Source organism: Callithrix jacchus, chromosome 16 (genome assembly GCF_049354715.1).
Source record: "Callithrix jacchus isolate 240 chromosome 16, calJac240_pri, whole genome shotgun sequence".
Taxonomy (NCBI): domain Eukaryota; kingdom Metazoa; phylum Chordata; class Mammalia; order Primates; family Cebidae; genus Callithrix; species Callithrix jacchus.
In genome coordinates, this window is record NC_133517.1 from 75,025,009 (window position 1) to 75,050,103 (window position 25,095).

Here is a 25,095-nt window from a genome sequence, read left to right on the forward strand (position 1 = left end):
TCTCTCATCCTTGTGTAGCCTTGCTCTGCTTGTCAAACAAAGATCATTTGACCACATATATGAGAATTGATTTGTGGGATCTTTATTTTGTTTCACTGGTTTATAGTCTGTCTTTATGCCACAACCAGACTGATTACTGTAGCTTTGTAGTATATTTTGAAATCAGAACATTTGATACCTTCAGTTATGCTTGTTCTTTTAAAAAGTTGTTTTGGCTACTTAGGAATCTTCAAAATTCCATATAAATTTTAGGATTTTTTTTTTCCTATTCTGTAAAAACAGCTGTTGGGATTGCATTAAGTCTTTGGATTACTTTGGGTAGTATGAACATTTTAACAATATTAAGTCTTCCAATCCACAAATATGGAATGTCTTTCCACTTATTTGGGTCTTAAATTTCTTTTAAAAATACGTTCTAATTTTCAGTGTAAAAGTCTTTTACTCCTTGGTTAAGATTATTCCTAAGTATTTTATTCTTTCTGCTGCTCCACCACTGCTTTTTGACCTGCACAATACTGGGGAATGCACATCATAACACTACTCAGGAATACTCATATTTATTATGACCTTGCTAGATGGCAACAATAACCAAAATTTCTCCACTGCATTTTCACTTTCCACATCTCATAGATCCTATTTCTGATACAGAAACTTAGTTGCAAGGAAATCAGCAAAATTAAGTTTTTGACTTTCTACCTTCTCCAATAGAATGAGAGTAGAAGAGAGGCTGAATGAGCTAATAGAATGGGGTGGAAGAGAGGCTGAATAAGCTAACAAATGAGGGTGGAAGAGAGGCTGAGTGAGCTAACAGAATGAGGGTGGAAGAGAGGCTGAGTGAGCTAACAGAATGAGGGTAGAAGAGAGCTGAATGGGCCGCTCCAAAGTAGCTGTTCTAGAATATGAGCAGTGCTGGCACTCTCTCTAGATTCTCTCTGATCCCTTATACTGGTTTTATACACCCATCAGCCTAATTCTGTGCTTTGCTCCTAAACTAGAACCTTCAGCTTTGATTAGAGGATTACTTTTGAGCTATTGGAGCCACTCTCTCCCACCAGGAATTCTCCTCTAACCTCCATCTGGGAATTTACCTACTGACTGCCTGACTGTCCATCAGGCAGTGGCCTGTACCAATGATTGGCTGGTATAAGAGTAAAGCAGGCCAGGTAAGGTTGGGAGTCGGCCTGAAATCTCATCTTTTCTTGGCTTCTCCCCTTTCCCTCTTCTGTTTTCCTTATTCCCATTACCAGCTCCCTGGGGAGCACTTCCTTAATAAACACCTGGCACAGGTACTCTTGCCTTAGGCTCTGCTTCCAGAAAACTAGACCTAAGACAGTATGGACAGCAGGTATGACATACCCAAGAAAGATTTATGCTCAGATTTGTAACTGTTTCCTCACATACTAATATGCAATCCATATAACCTTTTCCTTCAGGCATAAACTTAGTGTTTTAATTAAAAGAATTGACATTATTTTCTCTGGTCAGACACATTTTGTGAATTAATGCTTGCTGATTATAAATCTGTTATGCCTGGATGCTTAAAGAAAAAATAATCCTTCAAATTTGTTCCGTTACTTCAGAGTTTTCTTCCTTTAAAAGAATTCTTGCACAGTAGGCCTAAGATAATCTGAAATCATTTTAATTAATTGTGACAGAATTAGCATTTTAATTGGTTTATTCACATGGTTATTTCAATCCTGCAGTCACGTTGCTCCATTCAGAGCTAGGTGATGTAGAAAATTCAAATAATTAGAAGGAATTATCTCTATCTTCAAGAATAGACTATTTGAACTCATGAATTATCAGAACAGTCCAGAGGCTGTTTGAATGTTTCAGTTTTTAACTCAATTGCATGATGTATGAATTAGATTAATATATGGTGGTGGGTCAATTGCCATCTGTTCATTAACTTTAAAAAAAAATTCTTTTAAGCTCAGTCTTCTTTTTCATCTGCAGATGTTCAAAAAACAGTCAGTAATCACTACCTCCACTTCCTTCTCTCTCCTTCATTCTTTTTTCCATTGACTCTAGTTCCACCTCTTTAACTGTACTGAAAATACTCTAGCATAGATCACCATTCCAGTGGACATTTTCCCATCTTCATCTCTATTTTATGTAACTTTTGAAATACTTGGAAGTCTTCTCCCTCAGTTTCTATGATAACAGTAGGCTTCTACATTTCAAATACTCTTGAGGTAATCAAAAACTCTTTTTTAGTCTTTTTCTAGTTTTACATCCCAAACTTTTCTTCCTGATCTTGTCCATTTCTGTGTTTTACAATACATTAGAATTCTAATATAAACCTATTCACAGTCTAGAAATGGAGAGGGCCATGGCATTCAGCAAATCAAAAGTAATCTGAAAAATTCCAATGATCTGTCATCTGTGACTTACTTGCTGTTGGCAAACATTGGTAGTGAATATATTCATAGCATAATTGACAGAACTGCTGCTGTTTGGAAATAGTTATATATTAAATCTTAGTAGACGTTGAAATAACTATGACCTATAACTACGAAGTAGACACAGTGTTGTTTTATTCATCTCGAATCAGAAATAGTAATATTTGTGAAATTTGATGGTAATAGATAAAAATTCTTTTTGAGTGAGGATGATGGGTCATAAAATACCTGACTTTAGGAAAATAAAGATAGCACTTAAAATATACATTGTTTCCATTTTCATTACCTAATTCAATCTTTAGAGAGCTACCTGATAGTTAAGATCCTGTTATTAGCCTTTTTTTGGTTGCAAATGAAAGAAAAATCAACATAGGACTAGCTTTTCAAATTAAGAAAATATATTCACTCATGTAACTTAACAAAATCTGGGATAGTTCTGGGCATGGATGGATCCAGATGCTTAAGCAACACAGTCAGCAAGTTTTCCCTCTTTTTTCCTTGTTTCTGTTGGCATCATTCTCAGGTAGGTTTTTATTTAAGTAGTGGCAAATATGCCTGCAAATATAGCTTCGGATCATCTACATTTTATTGATTCAGCAACTCCAGAAAAGCAGCACTTTCCTGACAGCTCCTAGACATGATTTTTCTAGCTTCAGCCTGTGTCTTGTGTCACTTTTGGAATCAGGGAATGGAATCAACCTTATCTAAACCTATTATATTGATGATGGAGAAGAAGTGGACCCAAGATGCACACAGACACACACACATGTATGTCTCTTTCTTTCTGTATATTACAGTCACATTTATTATCCTATTGTATGAAAAAAAGCAGCTCAAAGACATTAAGATACCTGCCAAGGTCATATGACCAGTAAGAGGACTTATGAGAAACAGATGTTACCCTAGTGTCAGCAAATTATAGATATTTAGAGCTGAAAGTAACTTACAACTATAAAGTATAATCTTTTGCCATGGTTTTCAAAATCTTACTTGGGCTGGGTGTGGTGGCTCATGCCTATAATACTAGCACTTTGTGAGGCTGAGGAGGGATCACTTGATGCCAGGGGTTCAAGACCAGCTTGAGCAACATAATGAGACTCTGTCTCTACAAAAAATTAAAACAAAACAAAAAATAGGTGGGCATGGTGGCCTGTGCCTGTAATCCCAACTACTTGGGAGGCTGAGGCAGGAGAATCACTTGAGCCCAGGAGGTTTGAGGCTGCAGTGAACTATGATTGTGCCACTGCACTCTAGCCTGGCAGACTGAGACTGAGACTCCATCTCTAAACAAACAAACAAAAACAACAAAAAACCTTATTTGTTGTGTCCTAAGAGTTGTGCAGTTGCTCTAAAAGAGTGTGAAATCTCTCTTCATTGCAGCAACATTGAGTTTATCTGCTTTACATTTTAGATTATGTAAGATTCTGTAGGAGAAAAGATTTCCTATGTTGGAAAACTTTTCAAACAACTACCATAGTCACCCTCTTATTATGTGCAAGTTATTTGCTCTGTTATAATCAGGCCAAAAGATGTTTCATAATTAGTTTAACTAACTGACCGGTGTAAGCCAATAGTGCAAACTGAACTCCATTCAATAATCCCTGAGGCAAATATCAAATATATAATAGAACAGGCATTCAAATTTTCCCATTTCTTCAAGAATCTAAAGATGTTCCTAGCTTCTTCATATAAACTTCACGTAAAGGATATGACCTACTTTCTTTAAGAGTGGTTTTTAAAATTTTTTTATTTTTTGGGACAGGGTCTTCTGCCTGTTACCCAGACTGGAAGTACAATTATGGCTCACTGAAGCCTTGACCTCCTGGGCTCAGTTACTCCTCCCACCTCAGCCTCTGGAGTACTTTGGACTATACGCGCATAGCACCAGGCCTGGCTAATTTTTGTATTTTTTGTAGATCCGGAGTTTTCGCTATGTTGCCCAGGTTGGTCTCGAACTCCTGGGCTCAAGGGATCTGTCTCTCCTCCTCATCCTCCCAAAATGCTGGGATTACAGGGGTGAGCCACTATGCCTAGCCTATGAAGCAGATGTTCTTTATGGAAGTATTCTAACATAGAAGGGAGTTAATATGACAAGGGTAAAGATGGAAGAAACTCTTTTATGGTGTAAAATCTCAACATATTTGAAAGTTTTAAGGATTTATCTTTTCTCCTCACACAGAGTATAATTAAATGAAAAGTTGTCAACTTTTTCTGTCAGTGGGTTGAGATCTCAAGTTCTTTGGGGCCCGGCAGATAATGTACGATGTTAAATTGGAGCGTGTGCACTTCGTCTTCTGGAGCCAGCCTCTATTCAGCTGCGGCTGATTGTCAGTATATATAAATTATCATTTGAGAAGTTTTAAAAACTCCAAATAGGTTTTTACATGAATTTTTAAATATTAGAAAATCAGATTTTTGAAAATAGTATTGTCCCTGATAAAACATGCCTGTAGATTAAACAAGCCTGTAAGTTGCACATTTGTGGTCTCTGTTTTACATAATTAGTGCATGATGACTTGTTATACTATTATTGACTTTGTTGGGGAAATTTTTTTCTCCTTTAATACTTGATCCAAATGTAGAATGTGCAGGCACAATCAGATTCTATAAAACAAATATTTCACAGAAAAGATATTCGGAGTTCATACAAATTGAAGTAGGGAACCATATTTTAAAATTTATTTTTCACTGAAGCTCTATTGAGTGCTTATTTGGCTGAGCCTATGTGATCTTTTGCAACAAACTTATCTGTATTTGAGTGTGTTCACCCCACACCATTAATCAAATCATCCTCTGTAGAAAAGTGAGCTTACTTCCTAAAAAATATTTAAGAAAAGAGGAGACATTTATTGTCTTCTACACACTCCATCCCAACATAAAAAAAATTGTTCTTGTATTGAAAATGTATTGCATATTTGGCTAATTCACATTTTGCATCTTTGATCCTAGGCTTGGCAAGTTCTTGTCTAAGGGCATGATAAATCACTGTTCATCCTGCTTCTTCTCTACACCCAAAAGAAAGACTTAAAATCTAAAAAGGCAACCAAAGGCATTCTGTAAGGACAAAACAGGATTGGAAATTGGCAAATAGAACCCATGTATAGGTTAATACCAGGAACGGAAGAAATAAAAGAGAAGGGAAGCATTCCTGAGACTTGTTTACCTGAAGCCCACCCCAGCCACTTTTATTTTCCTGTATTTTTCATTTGTATATGCCTCTGAGATCTCCCATTTTCCTCAGAAATGTTCTGAAGTAGAATGGGAGTGATGGTGATTTTGATCAGAAGAATGTGTATAAGTGATCGTTCTCCAGTCAGCTTTTCAGTGGGGAAGAAAAAGGGAAGCTTGTGGAACAAGAGGCTGCATTGCGTAGTAGTAATGTGCTTAGAGTTACAAGTCAAAAAGAAATGGGGTATTGGTCTTAGTTTGCTCCCTTTTGCATGACCTTAGCCAATTTACTCATCTTTTTTTTGGTCTCAATTACCTGTTTGTAAAACAAGAATTATATTAGCACTTCTCTCATGGGAAAATGAGCTACTGGCACAAAGGAAGTGTTCAATAGCCCCTGGAAATGCATAAGAATAAGAATTTCTATAAAATAAAGAGTCATAAGAATATGAATACTACTTCTTAATACTCAACTTGGACAACAAAAATCTCTTCTGTTGTAAAGTCACTTATGCATTGATTAAATTAAATCATTCTTTTAGACATTTATCAAACACAACTCCTGAGTGCAAGAAAACAAGCTATGCATATGTTAGTAATAAAATGTGTTACCTGTTTTTATGTGTGTACTAGCAAAATAGACATTTGACATTTGACAAGTTGTTGGATGAATGGCAGGAATATTTAAGGCCAGTAATGGCCTGATATCTCTTTCCAGAAGGAACAAGAAGTAAGTAGTCCCTATTCCTGTCAACAGCTATTGAATAGAAACTTTAGTTTGAGTCCAGAACTCTGATTTTAGAGGAAGCAGCAAATCTCAAGCTGTCTTTCATGATTGCTTTTATTCAACAGGTACAGATATAAATAGGACTTGAGGATTTGTGCAATAATTATCTCCTAAAATCTTTGCAATATAAACAAACTAATCAACCTAAAATTATCATGAGTATTTTCCTGCTGTAAACCCCATTGGGTCAGAATCATTAGTCTCAAGTTTGTTTGAATTAGAACTGAAAGGACTGAAATCACTGAGGACCTCAAATCTGATGATGTTGTGCTCTTTCCTAATCCCTAAACCTTTTAAGAAAATTGTCTATCTTCTTTTAAATCCCCAGGAGCTCAAGATATGCCCATACTTGTTAAACTTTCATTTTCATGAATTTCATATTTTCTCCAGCTACATTTATTTTTGAAAAGTGACTTGTCAATAATATTTATTTAGACATTCTGTGTTTTTCCAGGAGAATTTGGGATTAAAGATTGAATTCTCATTCTTTCTAACCATTGGCCTTTTTGGGACTGTTAAATCCTTGATGCCAAAAGCTTCTGATTGTGAAGCTAATGAACCAATGCCTAGTGTGGTTACCTCCGACTGCTAAATTTAATCCAAATAACATGCCTGATTACAAACAATCTTGCCAAGCATAGATAAAGGGAGACCATTCATTAAAACTACTTGTTTTCGAACAAATTCCAGTCCAGATTTTATTTAGCTGCCTAACCAAAGAAGACTGCTTTCATTTTCCACAAACTAGGCAATAAAAGTTACAGAGGCCAATGGCCTCCATTAGATTTTTCTAGAAACAAAGTAGGCAAACTACAGCCCATCAGCCACATCCAACCTGCTTTCCTTGTCTGTAAAGCCCACAAACTAAGAATATTTTGTACAGTTTTAGGTGGTTGGGAAAAATCAAAAGGAAATTAATGTTTTGTTATGCCTGAAAATGAAGTAAAATTCATATTTCAGTGTCCATAAGTGAAGTTTTATTGGAACACAGCAAGGCTCATTCATTTATGGTATGTATGATTATTTACATGCAATGATGGCAGCATGGTGGTGACAGAGACCATATGGCAAGCAAAGCATAAAATATTTGCCGTCTGATTCTTACAGAGAATGTTTGCCACTTCTGCACTGAAATAATCTTAACGTATGAGTTTAGAAAAGCTTGGGTTGTCTACTATTCTACCACTCACTTGGAGGCAGGACTGCATTCAGTGAAATCAGCTCAAAGAGACCTGCAGGTAGGGATGGAGTTAAGGACAGAAAAACTGCCATCAGAGAGCCCTAAACTGAAATCTTGGATCCTTCATTGCATAGTAGTATGACTTTAGGAAAAATTCTAAATATCTCTGATTCTTAGTTTTATCTAGTGTAAAATGAGATGGGTAATTCTTCATTCTCAAATGGTTGTTCAGAAATTATTGTGTCTCATTCTCTATCTATGTATCACCTTTCTATCCATGCCCCTATATTGTCTAGCAAACTTATGTCTATTTCCTTATCTTACCTTGCCACATAATAAGTAGATGTTCAAGGAAAAGTAGTTCTCCCTTTTCTTCTCTTATTCCCCAAAGTCTTCAGAGAAAGAAGGTTCATGACCTTTCTTGGTAACATTGCTTTCACTTACTTTTACATTGAGAGAACCTATGCTTAGTGCCTTATGAAAATCTCTGCCATGTGTATTCTTAAATGAAACCCAAAAGCTGTTTTTTGTCAACCACCAGTTTTCTGTGGAGTGGATAATTTTTATTAAATATATCATATTCCAAGATGAACCTTTTTATTTTCCTAGGGTAAGCAACAAAATTCTTTGATGTTTTTCATGGCAGTAACTTTTCCTAATTTTAATAATTTTAATTTTCCCTGGGCTTTATCGCAGTTGTCTATTTCAACCCAGTTCACTGTCTTGAGTGATTTCCAACTCACTTGAAACTAGGTCCAGTTACCAGATCCAAAATCAAATTCTGTATTCTAAGGTAGGAACCCTCCCCACCCATCATCAAAGGAGGACCAAGTTTTATTTGCTCCAGATCTTAAGATCTCTAAGAAAGAGAGGACAGGCACTGGTGTGTGTTTTTCCCTTAGACATGGACATGGATGTCATCCTAGTGAAGAAAAACTCCAGTGGGGGCTGTTAGAGTTAAGGCCCTGTTTATCTTAAGAGTTTAGTATTAACATCATGGCCAGCCAGTTGGAGCACCCAGAGGTTCTATCAGTAGACCCAAACCAAAATTGTAGACCCAAACCAAATGTATCATGATGGTACTGTGCGTGCAAATTCTACATGTCGCAAATATCCTATATTTTAGATAAGCAATTACACATTTTAATATTGTAGAGCTAATGTTGCATTCACATATTTTCAAATCTGATCTGGCTCTAAGATCTATCTCAAACGTTTAGAAGAAGGAAAACTCCTCTTTCATCCCACATGCATGATGAACCTCTGATTCAGATTCAACTAACATCTATTAAACACCTGAGCCAGGTGTGGTGGCTCAAGCCTGTAATCCCAGCACTTTGAGAGGCCGAGGCGGGTGGATCACGAGGTCAACAGATCGAGACCATCCTGGTCAACATGGTGAAACCCCGTCTCTACTAAAATTATAAAAAATTAGCTGGGCACGGTGGTGCATGCCTGTAATCCCAGCTACTCAGGAGGCTGAGGCAGGAGAATTGCCTGAACCCAGGGGGCGGAGGTTGTGGTGAGCCGAGATCGTGCCATTGCACTCCAGCCTGGGTAACAAGAGCAAAACTCCGTCTCAAAAAATAAAATAAAATAAAATAAAAAAATAAACACCTGATACATGCCTGGAATCCAATCGTCACTTGTAAACCCAATGTTTACATGCATTATATTATTTAGTCTTCATGCAATGTGTGAAATAGATATTGGTAGTTCCAATTTACTATTTCTTTTCTACTTTTTCTGGTTATTTTATATTTATCTCTTCCCTTCTTTCTGTCTGTGTTGTTTAAATTTCTAATTTATTTCTCTTCTATTTTTTCTTTTCCATCTTTTGGGAATGTACATGTTCTATGTTCTTTTATTACTTATCCTAGCTGTTTTAACATACATACAATACTGAAAGTCATTGATATCTTTTTCTTCTGCACAATAAAATATATTAGAATAATTTATTTCTGATCACAACTCTTCCAAATTAATGATTTTTTTTCCAGTGTTTAAATTCTATCTTGTTTATTCACGATTTACATTTTAATAAGGCCATTTAAAAAGATATACCCACATATTTACAATATTTTTTCTCTTTTTTCATTCTTGTGTCTCAGATCTCGCATTTGGTGTTACTTTCTTTCTATTAGAAGCACAATCCTTTAGAATTACTTTTCTTAATGACTTTTGGCAATAAACGTTCTCAAGTTTTGTTGGTATGAAAGTTGCCATATTTATTACAAAAGTAATACATGTTAACTGTAGGAAATATGGTTGAATCATAGATTATCATATGTAAGCATCCTCACTTTGCATGTTTCTGATATGCACAAATTTCATTTGCTGTGGTTTACTTAAATATACAAGTCTTACATCAACACAGACCAAATTTCAGTAACCATACTGTATTAACTGTAATTTAATAAATACAAACTTTGCTCCTAGTTCTTTCTTCTACAAATGAATGTGAAAATAACCAATGCTGTTCTAATCAGTGACCAATCACATTATTTCTTCAAAGTCTGACAGTGACTGGTCACTGGACACCCGTTGTTCACTTTATCTATAAATGGCAAAGCATGTAGTATTTACCCTAGTCTTCCAGTAATAAACTTGTGCAGCATTTTACAAAAGTAGAAACCATAGGACAATTGGCCAGGAAAGGTGAAAGTACAGCTAAAAAAAAATAAAAAACAACAATGATGCCAGTGAAACCTGAATCATGTGTAAATGGGGTTATAGAATGAATAGTGCCTGTGAGAATTTTGACATTACTGTTGTTTGAGATACTATAGATACACAGCTAGAGAAATTTAGTGAAAAGGAACTTGTCAACATAAATGAAAGTGGTCATGACAAAAGATACGCCAGAGGAGGTGATGCTGGCAAAAAAATACCGTATCAAACAATTCTTATGACATTGAAAGCACAAAAGATACAATGCTGTAAGCTGATGTAAACTTAAAATTGGGTATTAAAATTTGTCAAGACATGAAAAATATGTTTGTGCTGTATTATAATTTATACAATGAGAAGGCAAGTACTGTCCAAACCACTCTCGATAAGTTTTTACAAAGAATAAGATACTTTTATTCTCAAAGTTTCTAATGTTTTCAATAACCGTGGTATTTAATAAATGCTACTTTTATTGTTTTCTTCATTTTGCTGTATATTTATGACTGACAGAAAGAAATTATTTAATGTTTTGACCAAAACGTTTTAAAGGTCATGGAACCATTTTAATTTTCCCCATTGATTATTAAGGTCACTTTGTGAGATTTCAGCTTGCATGTAGTTTTTATGATCCTGCATTATTGTGCAAAGCTATACCCACCTATGTCTTACCATAAACACTTATGTATAAATATAATATTGTGACAATCACAATGCTCAAAAATAACCATTGTTATAATTTAATGCACATCCTTTTAATATTTCTATCTTTCCTAGAAATATCTTTGAGGTCATTTTTTAAAATAAGTTTTGCTAAGTGTAAACTTCTTGGTTTGGATGTTTTCCTTTCATCTCATTAAAGATAGTATTCCATTGTCTTCTGAATTCCATTGTTCCTCAGGAGAAGTCAACTGTAACTGTGATAATCAATAGATTTTTAGGCTATTTGATTCTACTCTGGCTATTTCATTATCTCTTTTCTTTCTTTATTGTTCTCCAGTTTTACTATGATGTATGTAGAGGTGGGTGTGTTTTATTTAATCTTATTTATCTATTTAATTTTATCCTAATGGATAAGTGCACATATATATACACATTTCCTTCATTTTGGCCACTTTAATGTAGCATGTTTAAGTATCTAAGAGTAGCCATATTGCCAAAACCAGAAGATACTTACCCAAATTTTCAATTGGAAGTATCTTAATATGATAATTTAGTTTTGGAGATGTGATATGAAATATTACATATTTTCTACTCTAACAGCTATTGTTTCATATTTCCAAGTCTGAATAAAATTTTACTTATATTTCACATTCTCTTAAATAACCACATACTTAAGACAAAAGAACATTCAAACATACACTTAAAAGGAGTGTAAACAAAGACAAAAATCTCAGTCCACACATGGCCACAGATATATTTTGAGAAGTATCTAACCTGTGATATTAGGATATGCAGAATAAAACAATGAATATTGAACTGAAGAAAAATGTAGGTGTAAATCCTCTAGAGTTAAAATATTTGGCTTTATGCACCTTTATAATTTCCTACCAGAAATCTGACATAACTATGAGATCTAAGGCTATTATGATGATAACCAATGGAGGATAAAAATAACTGGAAAATTTCAAACAATTTCAGTGTAACTCCAGAGTATCTTTTATAGACAATATCATATGAAGTTAGGGAGGCTGAGTATTAGTTAAATAGATTATTTTTTCTGTGGATCGACATATTTTTAAGGAAGAAATGAACAATCAGATAGAATGAAATGCAATGGCATATTCCTTATTTGAGATGAATCTCCTAATCTCTTGGCTTCGAATGTAAGGCATGCCAAGAATACACATTGTATAAAAATAACAATGTCAAGACTAATGTCAAAGTGAGACAAGTTATGCCATAAAGGAGCATGGATTTTAAATCCAAATCAGTCTTGGCTTGAAAATGTCTGAATTTGCACTTGCTAGATATTCAACTTGAATTAGTTAAATAGCCTATACACAGGTGCTTGTCAAGACTAATCTCAAAGTGAGACAAGTTATGCCATAAAACGAGCATGGATTTTAAAATCAAATCAGCCTTAGCTTGAAAATACATGAATTTGCACTTGCTAGATATTCAATTTGAATCAATTAAATAACCTATACATAGGTTTTTGCATCTCTGAATTCCATTTTCCTGATAACTTACACATGGATATTAAGACAACTTATAAGTTTGTTTGTTTTTTTTCTTTAAGATGAAGTCTTGCTCTTGTTGCTCAGGCTGGAGTTCAACGACACCATTTCGGCTCACTGCAACCTCCACCTTCTGGGTTCAAGTGATTCTCCTGCCTCAGCCTCCCAAGTAGCTGGAATTACAGGCACCTGCCACCATGCCCAGCTAATTTTTGTATTTTTAGTAGAGATGGGGTTTCTCCATGTTGTCCAGGCTGGTCTCAAATTCCTGTCCTCAAGTAATCCACCCGCCTTGGCCTCCCAAAGTGCTGGAATTACAGGTGCGAGCCACTGCTAGTTGTGATTGATTAAATTTAGAAATGTGTGAAATACCTATCAAAATACCCACAAAATAATAAGCATAAAATAAATGGTAGTTCTCTTTCTGAAATAATGACAAAACATGTTTTTCTCCCAGTCTGGTATTTTCAGAAGTAAAATAGTGAAACAAAAATAATATTCTTCTCATATGCTTTTTATTTAAAAAATCTTTGGCTACAATTACTTATTGCATAACATTCTCTTTAGAAACAAATCTGTCATCTCACAATGCCAAGGTTAGATTTTTACGATCCCTGGGTAATCTTTGAGGTCTCTTCCAAATCTCATTCTATGACTCTATAAATTGAACAAGTCATTTTAATTTTAACCTTTACTCATGTGTCATTCAAACTAAGTTTACCATTGAATTATGGCATATTAGAACTATAAGAGGCCTTTCTGAATTTCTTTAACTTCTCATTTTACACAGGAGTAATTCCAATGCTTAAGGAAGTGAATAGACTTATGCAAGGAAGATATTGGCTAGTGGTGAAACCCAGACCTAAATCCCTAAAACTCAGCCTTTCTTCATTATTTCTGAGTTCTAGGTCCAGATAGCATTTTTTTTTTGCCTCTATTTCCTTGTGATAAGGCTATATAGCTTTTGAAAAATTAGAATTTTTTTATATAAAACATTTCTAGACTCAAAGGATTGGTTATGAGACTATTATTAAAATCGGCAGGCCAGGTGCCATGGCTCACAACTGTAGTCTCAGCACTTTGGAAGGCTGAGGCAGGAAAATTGTTTGAGGCCAGGAGTTCAAGAGTAGCCTAGGCAACATAGTGAGACCCAATATCTTTAATACTGTAGTTTCACATTTCTTATATTCTTATTAAAACAAGCTCCAAACAAATCTCTTATTTTTTAATCACTTCTCAGAAACCATACCACATACCCCTTTCAGAATTTTCTGGGAGAAATGTCATTTTCTTGAGATGCATTATGGACTCGAGTAATAATTCTCAAATATGAATCATGTATATTGCCATTTTAAAAGATAAAAATAGCTCATATATTTTCATTGTTGAGATTTCTTCACTTTAATATTATGTGAGCATAAGCAGCATAAAGATAGTTATAAAATTCTTGTGCTCAAAGCTCCTAGGTAACTATAGAATCAAAGCAAATTTATAAATCAATTATAAAATCATAAAACCAATAAAAATTTAACCATCGATATCATGATTTTGTCTTTTGGAGAAGGCATGGACCTGCACAAGTCCGTGGATGCTTGGAAGTAGATGTAGAAAGAGCTTAGATACTGGATCACCTAACTTAAGTTTGGAGACCAGTTTCATGCTGATGAACTTAAGTGACTTTTTGCATTGCTCTGGATCTCAGGGTTTTCATCTTTGGAATGGTTTTAAAAATGCCTATTTCAATTTCCATAGATCTTTTTTTTTTCTTTTTACATTACACTAGATCACTTAATCCCTTCAGCCTAATGCATAGTTGTGGAGAGGGGCTGTTTCCATTTCTTCTTTTCTATGAGAGGGCTTCTGGTAATGGAATCCTTTTGGTCTGTCCCCCTATCTAGTACTTTGTCCTTACCAAGGGAAGAGAATGGATATTTCATCTGTGATACTTAGAAAAGGCATAGATTTTTGAAGGTTCTCTCTTTTGATCTGCCACCTTTAGCTGTAGTATGTCCTTCTCCTGCCTTAGTGGTAGGAGATACTCCTTCCTGGAGTGGAAAAGTGGTTTGCCTTCTGGAGATAGGGCTAGAGACAATTTCTCTTTCTCTTCATCTATGGAGGTTGACATATTTGGGGCAAATGAATATGAGGCTGTAATCTGGGGAGAACTAGCTCAGTAAACCCATGTTTCTTCATGAGGGGGTTATCCCAAGCTAGACTTGATGGCTACAGGGATCTTAGAAAATCCAGTAGCAGGGCCAGGTTGAACCATTTCTCCAGTGAATATTTATCAGCAATAGAACTGAAATTTTCATTTCCATTTGTCTGATTCTTGTGTCTGCCTGTCAGCTCATTCTAAACTTGGTGGTAGAGAGGATGGTTGTTATTACTATTCCCCGCATCTTAAATGTTCCTCTTCTATTCCTATGCTGAAAACATGTTTATGGTTTCTGTTTGCCTGCAGGAATTACCTCTATTTACCTTTTGCTTTGAAAGTTAATATTTTCTTTTCAGCCAACTGAGAATGTCATTACTGATTCTCAGTGGGTTGAAAAATGTATGTATGTAATGAATGTAAGTTTCATGAGGGTAGGAACTGAGTAGAACATGTCTATCACTATATCCCAAGCACCCTAGCATAGTGTCTGTCACACAGTAGGTGCTCAATAAATCTTTGCTGATAAATAAATGATAGAATTTAGTACCTATTTCTTTATATGGTATTTATAATCTTCTATGGCTCTAACTACCTTTCTAGGCTTATCTCCCAGTCACGTTTTCTATCAAGATGCTACAAAAAATCTTACTAAGTTTTAAAATAATTTATTCAAAGAATGTCTAATTTACCTCAGACTCTATTAAAAAATCTTAAGTGATTGTTGTTTCTGGGAGTTCTGGATGCTATAGAGCTGTCAGATAACTGCATGTCTGTGATTATGAGCTATGATCACATTTTTCCCACACTGAGCAACATTCATTCCACAGCAACATTAAGTATAAAAATGTTCCCTAAGGACTTCTGTGTTTCTTTGAAGAAGGATAGTACAGTTGAAAACCCTGACTGACAACACACTCCTTTTATTGATATTGGTACTCATCCAGAGTATAAAAGGGAATTTTCTATTAAAATAATCTAAACTATATTTAAAATAATTCCAAACTAGAGCCAAAGTAAATGCAATAGCACCATTAAAAAGTCACTAGTGTTATAATGTCACTTTAAGTCCATAATTGAAGTGAGAATTGTGAGGATATTTATACTTAAAAGAATTTAGATTTTATAATTAGATACGTACTACCTACATATACTTTTTTTTCCTCTTTTTTGAGATGGAGTCTCCCTCTGTCACCCAGGCTGGAGTGTAGTGGTGTGATCTTGGCTCACTGCTACATCTGCCTCCTGGGTTCAAGTGATTCTCCTGCCTCAGCCTCCAGAGTATCTGAAATTATAGGCACCCACCACCTCACTTGGCTAATTTTTGTATTTTTAGTAGAGACTGGTTTTCACCATATTGGCCAGGCTGGTCTTGAACTCCCAAAGTACTGGGATTACAGGCATGAACCACCATGCCCAGCCTATTTAAAATAGTTAGAAGTAGAGACATACAGAATATAGCTATTGTGTGTGTTTGTGTGGGTATGTGTACATTATGAAAACATTTCCATGAATAATGTAAATTATTTTTATGTATCTCCATTTTTGGTAGCTCTCATTTTTTTATGATTTAGGTTTATTTTCATTTAAAGGTTTGCTGCATTAACTAGATCAGCTACATTTTGCTGAGATACTGATATTTCTATATTAGTTCCTTCAGTGTGACATAATATTTAAACTTGGCTTTGTCTATGAAACCTGGCGTGTATGACAATTCCTATTATCACGACAAAATTGAAGTCATTTTAAGTTCAGAGGTTGTGTAGACATTGACTTCATTTATATTTGGGAGAAATAAAAAGAATGAAGAATTGAAGATTTTTGCACCTGAATGTCTGCTTACCTCCTCCTCTGGTATAGCTGAATGGTAACTGATCTTCACACACTTGGGCTTATTCCATTGATCTTATGAAATAGTTTTTGTGGAATTCCAGTCTTTTCATTCTTATATTTTTCTGAAACAGATTGTATTTTCTCTTCCCAGACAGAGTGACTCCTCTTTAATTTTTTTTTAATTGCATTTTAGGTTTTGGGGTACATGTGCAGAACATGCAAGATAGTTGCATAGGTACACACATGGCAGTGCATTTTGCTGCCTTCCTCCCCTTCACCCTCATTTGGCATTTCTCCCCAGGCTATCCCTCCCCAGCTCCCCCCCACTTACCCTCCCCTATTCCCCCCAATAGACCCTAGTGTGTAGTACTCCCTTCCCTGTGTCCATGTGTTCTCATTTTTCATCACCTGCCTATGAATGAGAATATGCGGTATTTCATTTTCTGTTCTTGTGTCAGTTTGCTGAGAATGATGTTCTCCAGATTCATCCATGTCCCTACAAAGGACAAGAACTCATTATTTTTGATTGCTGAATAATATTCCATGGTGTATATGTGCCACATTTTCCCAGTCCAGTCTATCATCGATGGGCATTTGGGTTGGTTCCAGGTCTTTGCTATTGTAAACAGTGCTGCAATGAACATTTGTGTACATGTGTCCTTATAGTAGAACGATTTATAGTCCTTTGGATATATACCCAGTAATGGGATTGCTGGGTCAAATGGAATTTCTATTTCTAAGGCCTTGAGGAATCGCCACACTGTCTTCCACAATGGGTGAACTAATTTACATTCCCACCAACAGTGTAAAAGTGTTCCTTTTTCTCCACATCCTCTCCAGCATCTGTTGTCTCCAGATTTTTTAATGATTGCCATTCTAACCGGCGTGAGATGGTATCTCAATGTGGTTTTGATTTGCATCTCTCTAATGATCAGTGATGATGAGCATTTTTTAATATGTTTGTTGGCCTCATGTATGTCTTCTTTTTTAAAGTGTCTGTTCATATCCTTTGCCCATTTTTGAATGGGCTTGTTTGTTTTTTTCTTGTAAATCTGTTTGAGTTCTTTGTAAATTCTGGATATCAGCCCTTTGTCAGATGGGTAAATTGCAAAATTTTTTCCCATTCTGTTGGTTGCTGATTCACTGTAGTGACTATTTCTTTTGCCATGCAGAAGCTGTGGAGTTTGATTAGGTCCCATTTGTCTATTTTGGCTTTTGTTGCCAATGCTTTTGGTGTTTTGGTCATGAAGTCCTTGCCTACTCCTGTGTCCTGAATGGTTTTGCCTAGATTTTCTTCTCGGGTTTTTATAGTGCCAGGTTTTATGTTTAAGTCTTCAATCCATCTGGAGTTAATTTTAGTGTAAGGTGTCAGTAAGGGGTCCAGTTTCTGCTTTTTGCACATGGCTAGCCAGTTTTCCCAACACCATTTATTAAACAAGGAATCCTTTCCCCATTGCTTGTTTTTGTCAGGTTTATCAAAGATTGTATGGTTGTAGATATGTTGTGTTGCCTCCGGTGCCTCTGTTTTATTCCATTGGTCTATATCTCTGTTTTGGTACCAGTACCATGCTGTTTTGATTACTGTAGCCTTATAGTATAGTTTGAAGTCCGGAAGTGTGATGCCTCCCGCTGTGTTCTTTTTGCTTAGAATTGATTTGGCTATGCGGGCTCTCTTTTGGTTCCATATGAAGTTCATGGTGGTTTTTTTTAGTTCTGTGAAGAAAGTCAATGGTAGCTTGATGGGCATAGCATTGATTCTGTAAATTACTTTGGGCAGTATAGCCATTTTCACAATATTGATTCTTCCTAACCATGAACATGGAATGTTTCTCCAGGACCCAGATATATAAGGCAAGTTCTTAATGACTTACAAAGAGACTTAGACTCCCACACAATAATAGTGGGAGACTTTAACACTCCACTGTCAATATTAGACAGATCAACCAGACAGAAAATTAACAAGGATATCCAGGGCTTGAACTCAGACCTGGAACAAGCAAACCTGATAGACATTTACAGAACTCTCCCCCCCCAAATCCACAGAATATACATTCTTCTCAGCTCCACATGACACCTCCTCTACAATTGACCACATAATTGGAAGTAAATCACTCCTCAGCAAATTCAAGACAACTGACATAATAACAAACAGTCTCTCAGACCATACTGCAATCAAGTTAGAACTCAGAATTCAGAAACTAACTCAGAACCTCACAGCTTCATGGAAACTGAACAACTGGCTCTTGAATGTTGACTGGATAAACAATGAAATGAAGGCAGAAATAAAGTTCTTCAAAACCAACGAGAATGAAGACACAACATACCAGAATCTCAGGGAAACATTTAAAGCAGTCTTCAGAGGAAAATATATAGCAATAAGTGCCCATATGAGAAGAGTGGAGAGATCCAAAATTAACATCCTATCATCAAAATTGAAAGAGCTAGAGGAGCAAGATCAAAAAAACTCAAAACCTAGCAGAAGACAAGAAATAACTAAGATCAGAGCAGAATTGAAGGAGATAGAGACATGAAAAACCCTTCAAAAAAATAAATAAATCCAAGAGCTGGTTTTTTGAAAAGATCAACAAAATAGACCACTAGTCAGACTGATAAAAAATAAGAGAGAGAGAACAACCAAATAGATGCAATAAAAACTTTAAAGGGGAAATCACCACAGATTCCACAGAAATTCAAACCATTATCAGAGAATATTACAAACAACTCTATGCACATAAACTAGTAAATGTGGAAGAAATGGATAAATTCCTGGACACATGTGTCCTCCCAAGCCTAAACCAGGAGGAAGCCAAAACTATGAATAGACCAATAACAAGGTCTGAAGTCGAGGCAGCAATTAAGAGCCTACCACACAAAAAAAGCCCAGGTCCAGATGGGTTCACAGCTGAATTCTACCATACACACAAAGAGGAGCTGGTGCCATTCCTTCTGAAACTATTCCAAACAATCCAAAAAGAAGGAATCCTTCCCAAATCATTTTATAAGACCAACATCATCCTGATACCCAAAACCCGGCAGAGACTCAACAAGAAAAGAAAACTTCAGGCCAATATCCATGATGAACATAGATGCAAAAATCTTCAATAAAATACTGGCAAGCCGATTGCAACAGCACATCAAAAACTTATCCATCATGATCAAGTAGGATTCATCCCAGGGATGCAAGGCTGGTTCAACATACGTAAGTCTATAAACATAACTCACCACATAAACATAACCAAAAACAAAAACCACATGATTATCTTAATTGACGCAGAGAAGGCCTTTGACAAAATTCAACAGCCCTTTATGCTAAAAACCCTCAATAAACTCGTATTGACAGAATGTATCTCCAAGTAATAAAAGTTATTTACTACTCCTCTTTTTGAAAGCACATTCCTAGGCTTATAATTTCTTTTCAGACTTAACATTTTTAGCTTTAACTGTTATTTTTGTTATCATAGTCAACATTTGAAGAATGGCAACTTATTTAGAGTTGATTTGTATCTCTTTAAAACAATTAATGCTTCCATTTGATAACTTATGTGTGTGGGACAGAAAATTTTAAAAGTACTGAAATAACCACACATGCATAGACATATCCATACCCATGCACATACACACAGATTTTCAATAGTCATTAAAAGCTGGTTTATGTTTTAGCCATCCTCTTTATAGTGATGGAACCTTTGTCCAGGGAAAAGTCATGGCTTAGTATTTAGAAAATACTAATAAAAGATTGGTTATTGTTGTAGTAATGACTCTCTCTCTCTCTCTCTCTTTTTTTTTTTGCTCCTGTGTATTCTTGTGCTGATAACTAATTTTACATGACCTTCCTCTATCCTTTAGTTACATAAACAAAAATATGTCTTCTATGAATATATTGCTTCTGCACCCAGGAGAGTAGGGGCCCTGATGCCGATGGTGGCCGCAAACAACAGGTGGTGGTACAAAGTTTTCAAAATCTTCCTAATTTGTTTAGGGATCTGTTTCCCTTGAATGGTCAATGCAAGTGCTTTGCTATGGCAATCCAAGCTTTTTCACATGTGAATCCCTAATCTTTTCTTTACCTGACTTGTATAAAAATCAAACAAATGCAGTGAAAGAAAGAACAAAAGCACAGGGCTGCAAAAACTTTTTTAAAAAATCACTTGGACACAATGGAAAGAAAAGATATTTATTTTTGTCATTCAGCTGATCCTAACACTTTAGGTCTTGAATAAATCTTAAAAGTCATCTTTTCTGGCTGAGTGGCTCATGACTGTAAGTCTCAGCACTTTGGGGGGCCAAAAGGAGAGGCTTGGTTGAGCCTGGGAGTTCCAGACCAGCCTGGGCAACATAGTGAGACTTTGTCTCTATAAAAAATAAACAGAAAATCAACCAGTTGTGGTGGTGCATACCTGTAGTCCCAGCTACATGGGAGGCTGAGGTGGAAGGATCTTTGGAGCCGAGGAAGTTGAGGCTGCAGTGAGTCAAGATTGTGCCACTGCACTCCAGTCTGGGTGATGCAGTGGGACTCTGTTTCAGAAAAAAAAAAAAAAAAAAAAAAAGTCTTTTAGTGCTTGAATTTCCTCAATCATGTCCCTACCCAGGGAAATGGTTCCTTAGCCTCTGATCACTCCAGATATATAGCCAGTGGTTTTAGGTTGTGAACCAATTAGTACAGCTCGAGAGGTAGAAAGACCATTGGCTTTGAAAGTAGAAGACTTGAAGTCCTATTCTCCAACAGCAGAGAATGTTAGATTAGCCAGAAGATCTGTATTTCAATCTCAGTACTTCCATTTGCTGGTTCAGTTCAAGTTGCTTCATTTTCCCAATCCTTATTCAGCCATAGAATGAGGTAATAATAACCTGCTACCAACTTTATAGACTTGTGTGATTCAAATAAAAGAATGAAGATAAAATGGTTTGCAAACTGGAAAGCATCTGACAATATTATCATGGAGAAAATATTCATGTATGCTCCTTAAGGAAACAAACACAATAGAATAGTGAAAATATATATTTTATTGATACAAAGTCTCACTCTGTCCCCCAGGCTGAAGTGTAGTGACACAATCATAGCTCACTGCAGCCTCTACCTCCTAGGGTCAAGTGATCCTCTGCCTTCAGCCTCCCAAGTAGCTGGAATTACAGGTGTGCACCTCTATTCCCAATTATTTTTTTTATTTTTATAGAGATGGGATCTTGCTATGTTGTCCAGACTGTTCTTGAACTTCTGGGATTAAGCAATCCTCCTGCTTCAGCCTCCCAAAGTGCTGGGTTTACAGGCATGAGTCACTGCACCTGACCCCAAATTCTGGATGATAGCATAAATTTACAGTCTACAATCCCTGGTGGGTCGGAGACATGTTGATTTAAAACATTGCCAAACTCGTCATCCAAATTATATTGTTTTTTAATGGAGGGAATTTTAAAAGGTGGCAATTGATAAGGATGTATAACATTTTGTTTTTGTTTTGATTTTTTGTGTATATTCTTTTGTACCCTTAAAGGGTATTATGGGTTGAGTGAAAAAGCAGGAAGACATGAACCTACCTATAAGGAAAGTGGTGCAGATTTGATGATTCAAAGAATAATGTAAGTGGAGTGGTGTTTAGAGATCAACTCTTAATGAGTTTACCTTTTTGTTCTTCCTGAGAATAAGTTAGAACCACAATGATGCAGTATTTTCACATGTCACAGAGTTATTTCATGTTAGATTTAGGATCAGAGGCAGGGTCTTTTCACAGCCAGTTTCTGTCTCTCTTAATAGTACCAGAGATGGCAAATTGGTAGCATGGTGTACTGTTATTCTCTTTAGCACTTCACCTTGTGGAAATCACTGTGAACTAATCTTCTTTATTCTAAACCTGGGCATAATGCGACCCAGAAAGCTAGAGCCAATGGGTGAGGGTTGGCAAATAGACCCTATCTTATGCTATTGAATTTCTATAGAAACCACCAATATTATGTCTCCAGTATGCAAGATCAGCTATGCTTATTTACCATAGTTTAGTCTATTACAGATCTGTCCAATTCAGGATCAATAGGGAAATAACTTTTAGTAGGAAATTATGCAGTCAGTAGGTGTAGTAGCCACAGAGAAATATATTTCTGGCCACCCACATTCTGCGGGGGCTCTGAAATTGACATAGGCATTTGGATGAAGATTTGTGGCTATCAGCACTACTAACTTGGGCTCTGTTCCATCCTGGATTCCCTGAGAGTTAAGATAGAGCATGAGAATCTGGCCCATTGGGCAATAACACACAGTCATGGAGTTGACACAGTCATTATGAAGAGTAGAGTCATAGACTGAGGACATCATGAATCATACCCTATAGGATAGATTGCAAACAAAGAAGCCTTTTAAGGGTGAAATTTGGCTGATGAGGTTGTGGGTTATCGCAGGAGTCATGCATGTAGAGCTGAGAGCATTTGCAGGGTTTTCCTCCCATCTGTGTGTGAGTCTAATGCCAAATCCCTGGTTATGCTTCTGGAGGACACCAAGTGGGGAGCAGATGAGGATTCCAAAGCTGGTACTTCATTTCCTTTAAACCCTGCCCCTCATCTGTCTGGGAAATTCATAATTACTTCAAAGGCATGTCTCATCCTCCAACATATTCAGTTTGGTGTTAGACTCATTTCCTCTGTCAAATCAGGACATGAGAATTCACCATTAAAGTATTAATTCCTCAGAAGTGATAAAAAATTCTACTTCTTCAAGATCCACTTAATTTATTTCACTATTTCCATGTATCTTATCATTACTCACTTATAATTTGCACACAGTGAAATGCACAGATCTCAATCAAACTGTTCAGTTTTGACAAATGAATGCATGTAACCAACACACCTATCAAGATAAAAAAACATTTTTATCACTCTAGAAACTTTCTCAGGCTCCACTTTTGTCGATTGCCTCCCCACCAGAGATCAGCATTGCTCTAATTTCTATTACCATAAATTCATATTTTTCTTTTAGATATCTATGTATATAGAACAATACAGTATGTATACTTTTGTGTCTGGGTATTTTACTCAGCATAGTGTTTTAAAAATTCATTCATGTTGTCTCATATCTCAGTAGATTAGCCTTTTGATTGCTGCATAATATCCTATTATACCAATGTACTATTTTTGTTTTTGTTTTCTTACCTGTTCTTCTATACAAAAACATTATGATTGTTTCCAGTTTTGGCTACTATTAATAAAGTTGCTACAAACATTGCAAAATAATGTCAAAATATATTTTTATCTATGTTGGGAAATACACAAGTTTGTAAGAAGCCACCAAACAGTTTTGCAAAATGGTTATACCAGTTGTACTCCACAAAAAGCCTATGAGAATCTGGTTTTGTCATAGCCCTGCCACCATTTATATTATCAGAGTATAAAAAAATATATTTTTCACAATTCTACTGAATTTGTAGTAGTATCACATTTTGCTTTTTATTTGTATTTTCCTCATGACTGATACTGATCACTTTTCCATATGATGTTTTTACCATTTGTATTTCTTTTTTTATGATTATACTTTAGGTTCTGGGGTACATGCACAGAACTTGCAGGACTGTTGCAAAGGTAAACACAGGCCATGGTGGTTTGCTATCTCCATCCCCCTGTCACCTACATCAGGCATTTCTCCCAATGTTATCCCTCCCCAACCCCCCACCCCCTGCCATCCCTCCCCTAGCCCTCCACCCCACAACAGACTCCAGTATTTGATGTTCCCCTCCCTGTGTCCATGTGTTCTCATTCTTCAGCACCCACTTACGAGTAAGAACATGCGGTGTTTGGTTTTTTGTTCTTGTGTCAGTTTGCTGAGAATGATGGTTTCCAGATTCAACCATGTTTCTTAAAAGGACATGAACTCATTCTTTTTTATGGCTACAAAGTATTCCATGGTGATATGTGCCACATTTTCTTTATCCAGTCTGTCATTGATGGGCATTTGGGTTGGTTCCAGGTCTTTGCTATTGTAAACAGTGTTGCAGTGAACATATGTGTGTATGTCTTTATAATAGAACTATTTATTATTTTTTGGGTGTATACCCAGTAATGGGATTGCTGGGTCAAATGGAATTTCTATTTCTAGATCCTTGAGGAAGTGCCACACTGTCTTCCACAATGGTTGAACTAATTTACACTCCCACCAACAGTGTAAAAGTGTTCCTATTTCTCCACATCCTCTCCAGCATCTGTTGTCTCCAGATTTTTTAATGATCGCCATTCTAACTGGCATGAGATGGTATCTCATGTGGTTTTGATTTGCCTTTCTCTAATGACCAGTGGTGACGAGCTTTTTTTCATATGTTTGTTGGCTGCATAAATGTCTTCTTTTAAAAAGTGTCTGTTCATATCCTTCATCCACTTTTTGATGGAGTTTTTTTTTTTTTTTTCTTGTAAATCTGCTTTAGTTCTTTGTAGATTCTGGATATTAGCCCTTTGTCAGATGGGTAGCTTGCAAAAATTTTATCCCATTCTGTTGCTTGTCAGTTCACTCCAATGATTGTTTTTTTTCCTGTGCAGAAGCTCTTAAGTTTAATTAGATCCCATTTGTCTATTTTGGCTTTGTTGCCATTGCTTCTGGTGTTTTAGTCATGAAGTCCTTGCCTATGCCTATGTCCTGAAAGGTTTTCCCTAGGTTTTTCTGGTAGGGTTTTTATGGTGTTAGGTCTTAATGTTTAAATCTTTAATCCAGCTGGAGTTAATTTTAGTATAAGGTGTCAGGAAGTTTCTGCTTT

General features: G+C 36.1%; 1 long non-coding RNA gene across 3 annotated transcripts in view; it reads left to right on the forward strand.

The window, feature by feature from the left end:
• Window positions 1-25,095, forward strand: part of LOC144579768 (uncharacterized) — a 656,332-nt gene that overhangs the window by 398,716 nt on the left and 232,521 nt on the right. The gene's annotated exons all lie outside the window — the stretch shown is intronic.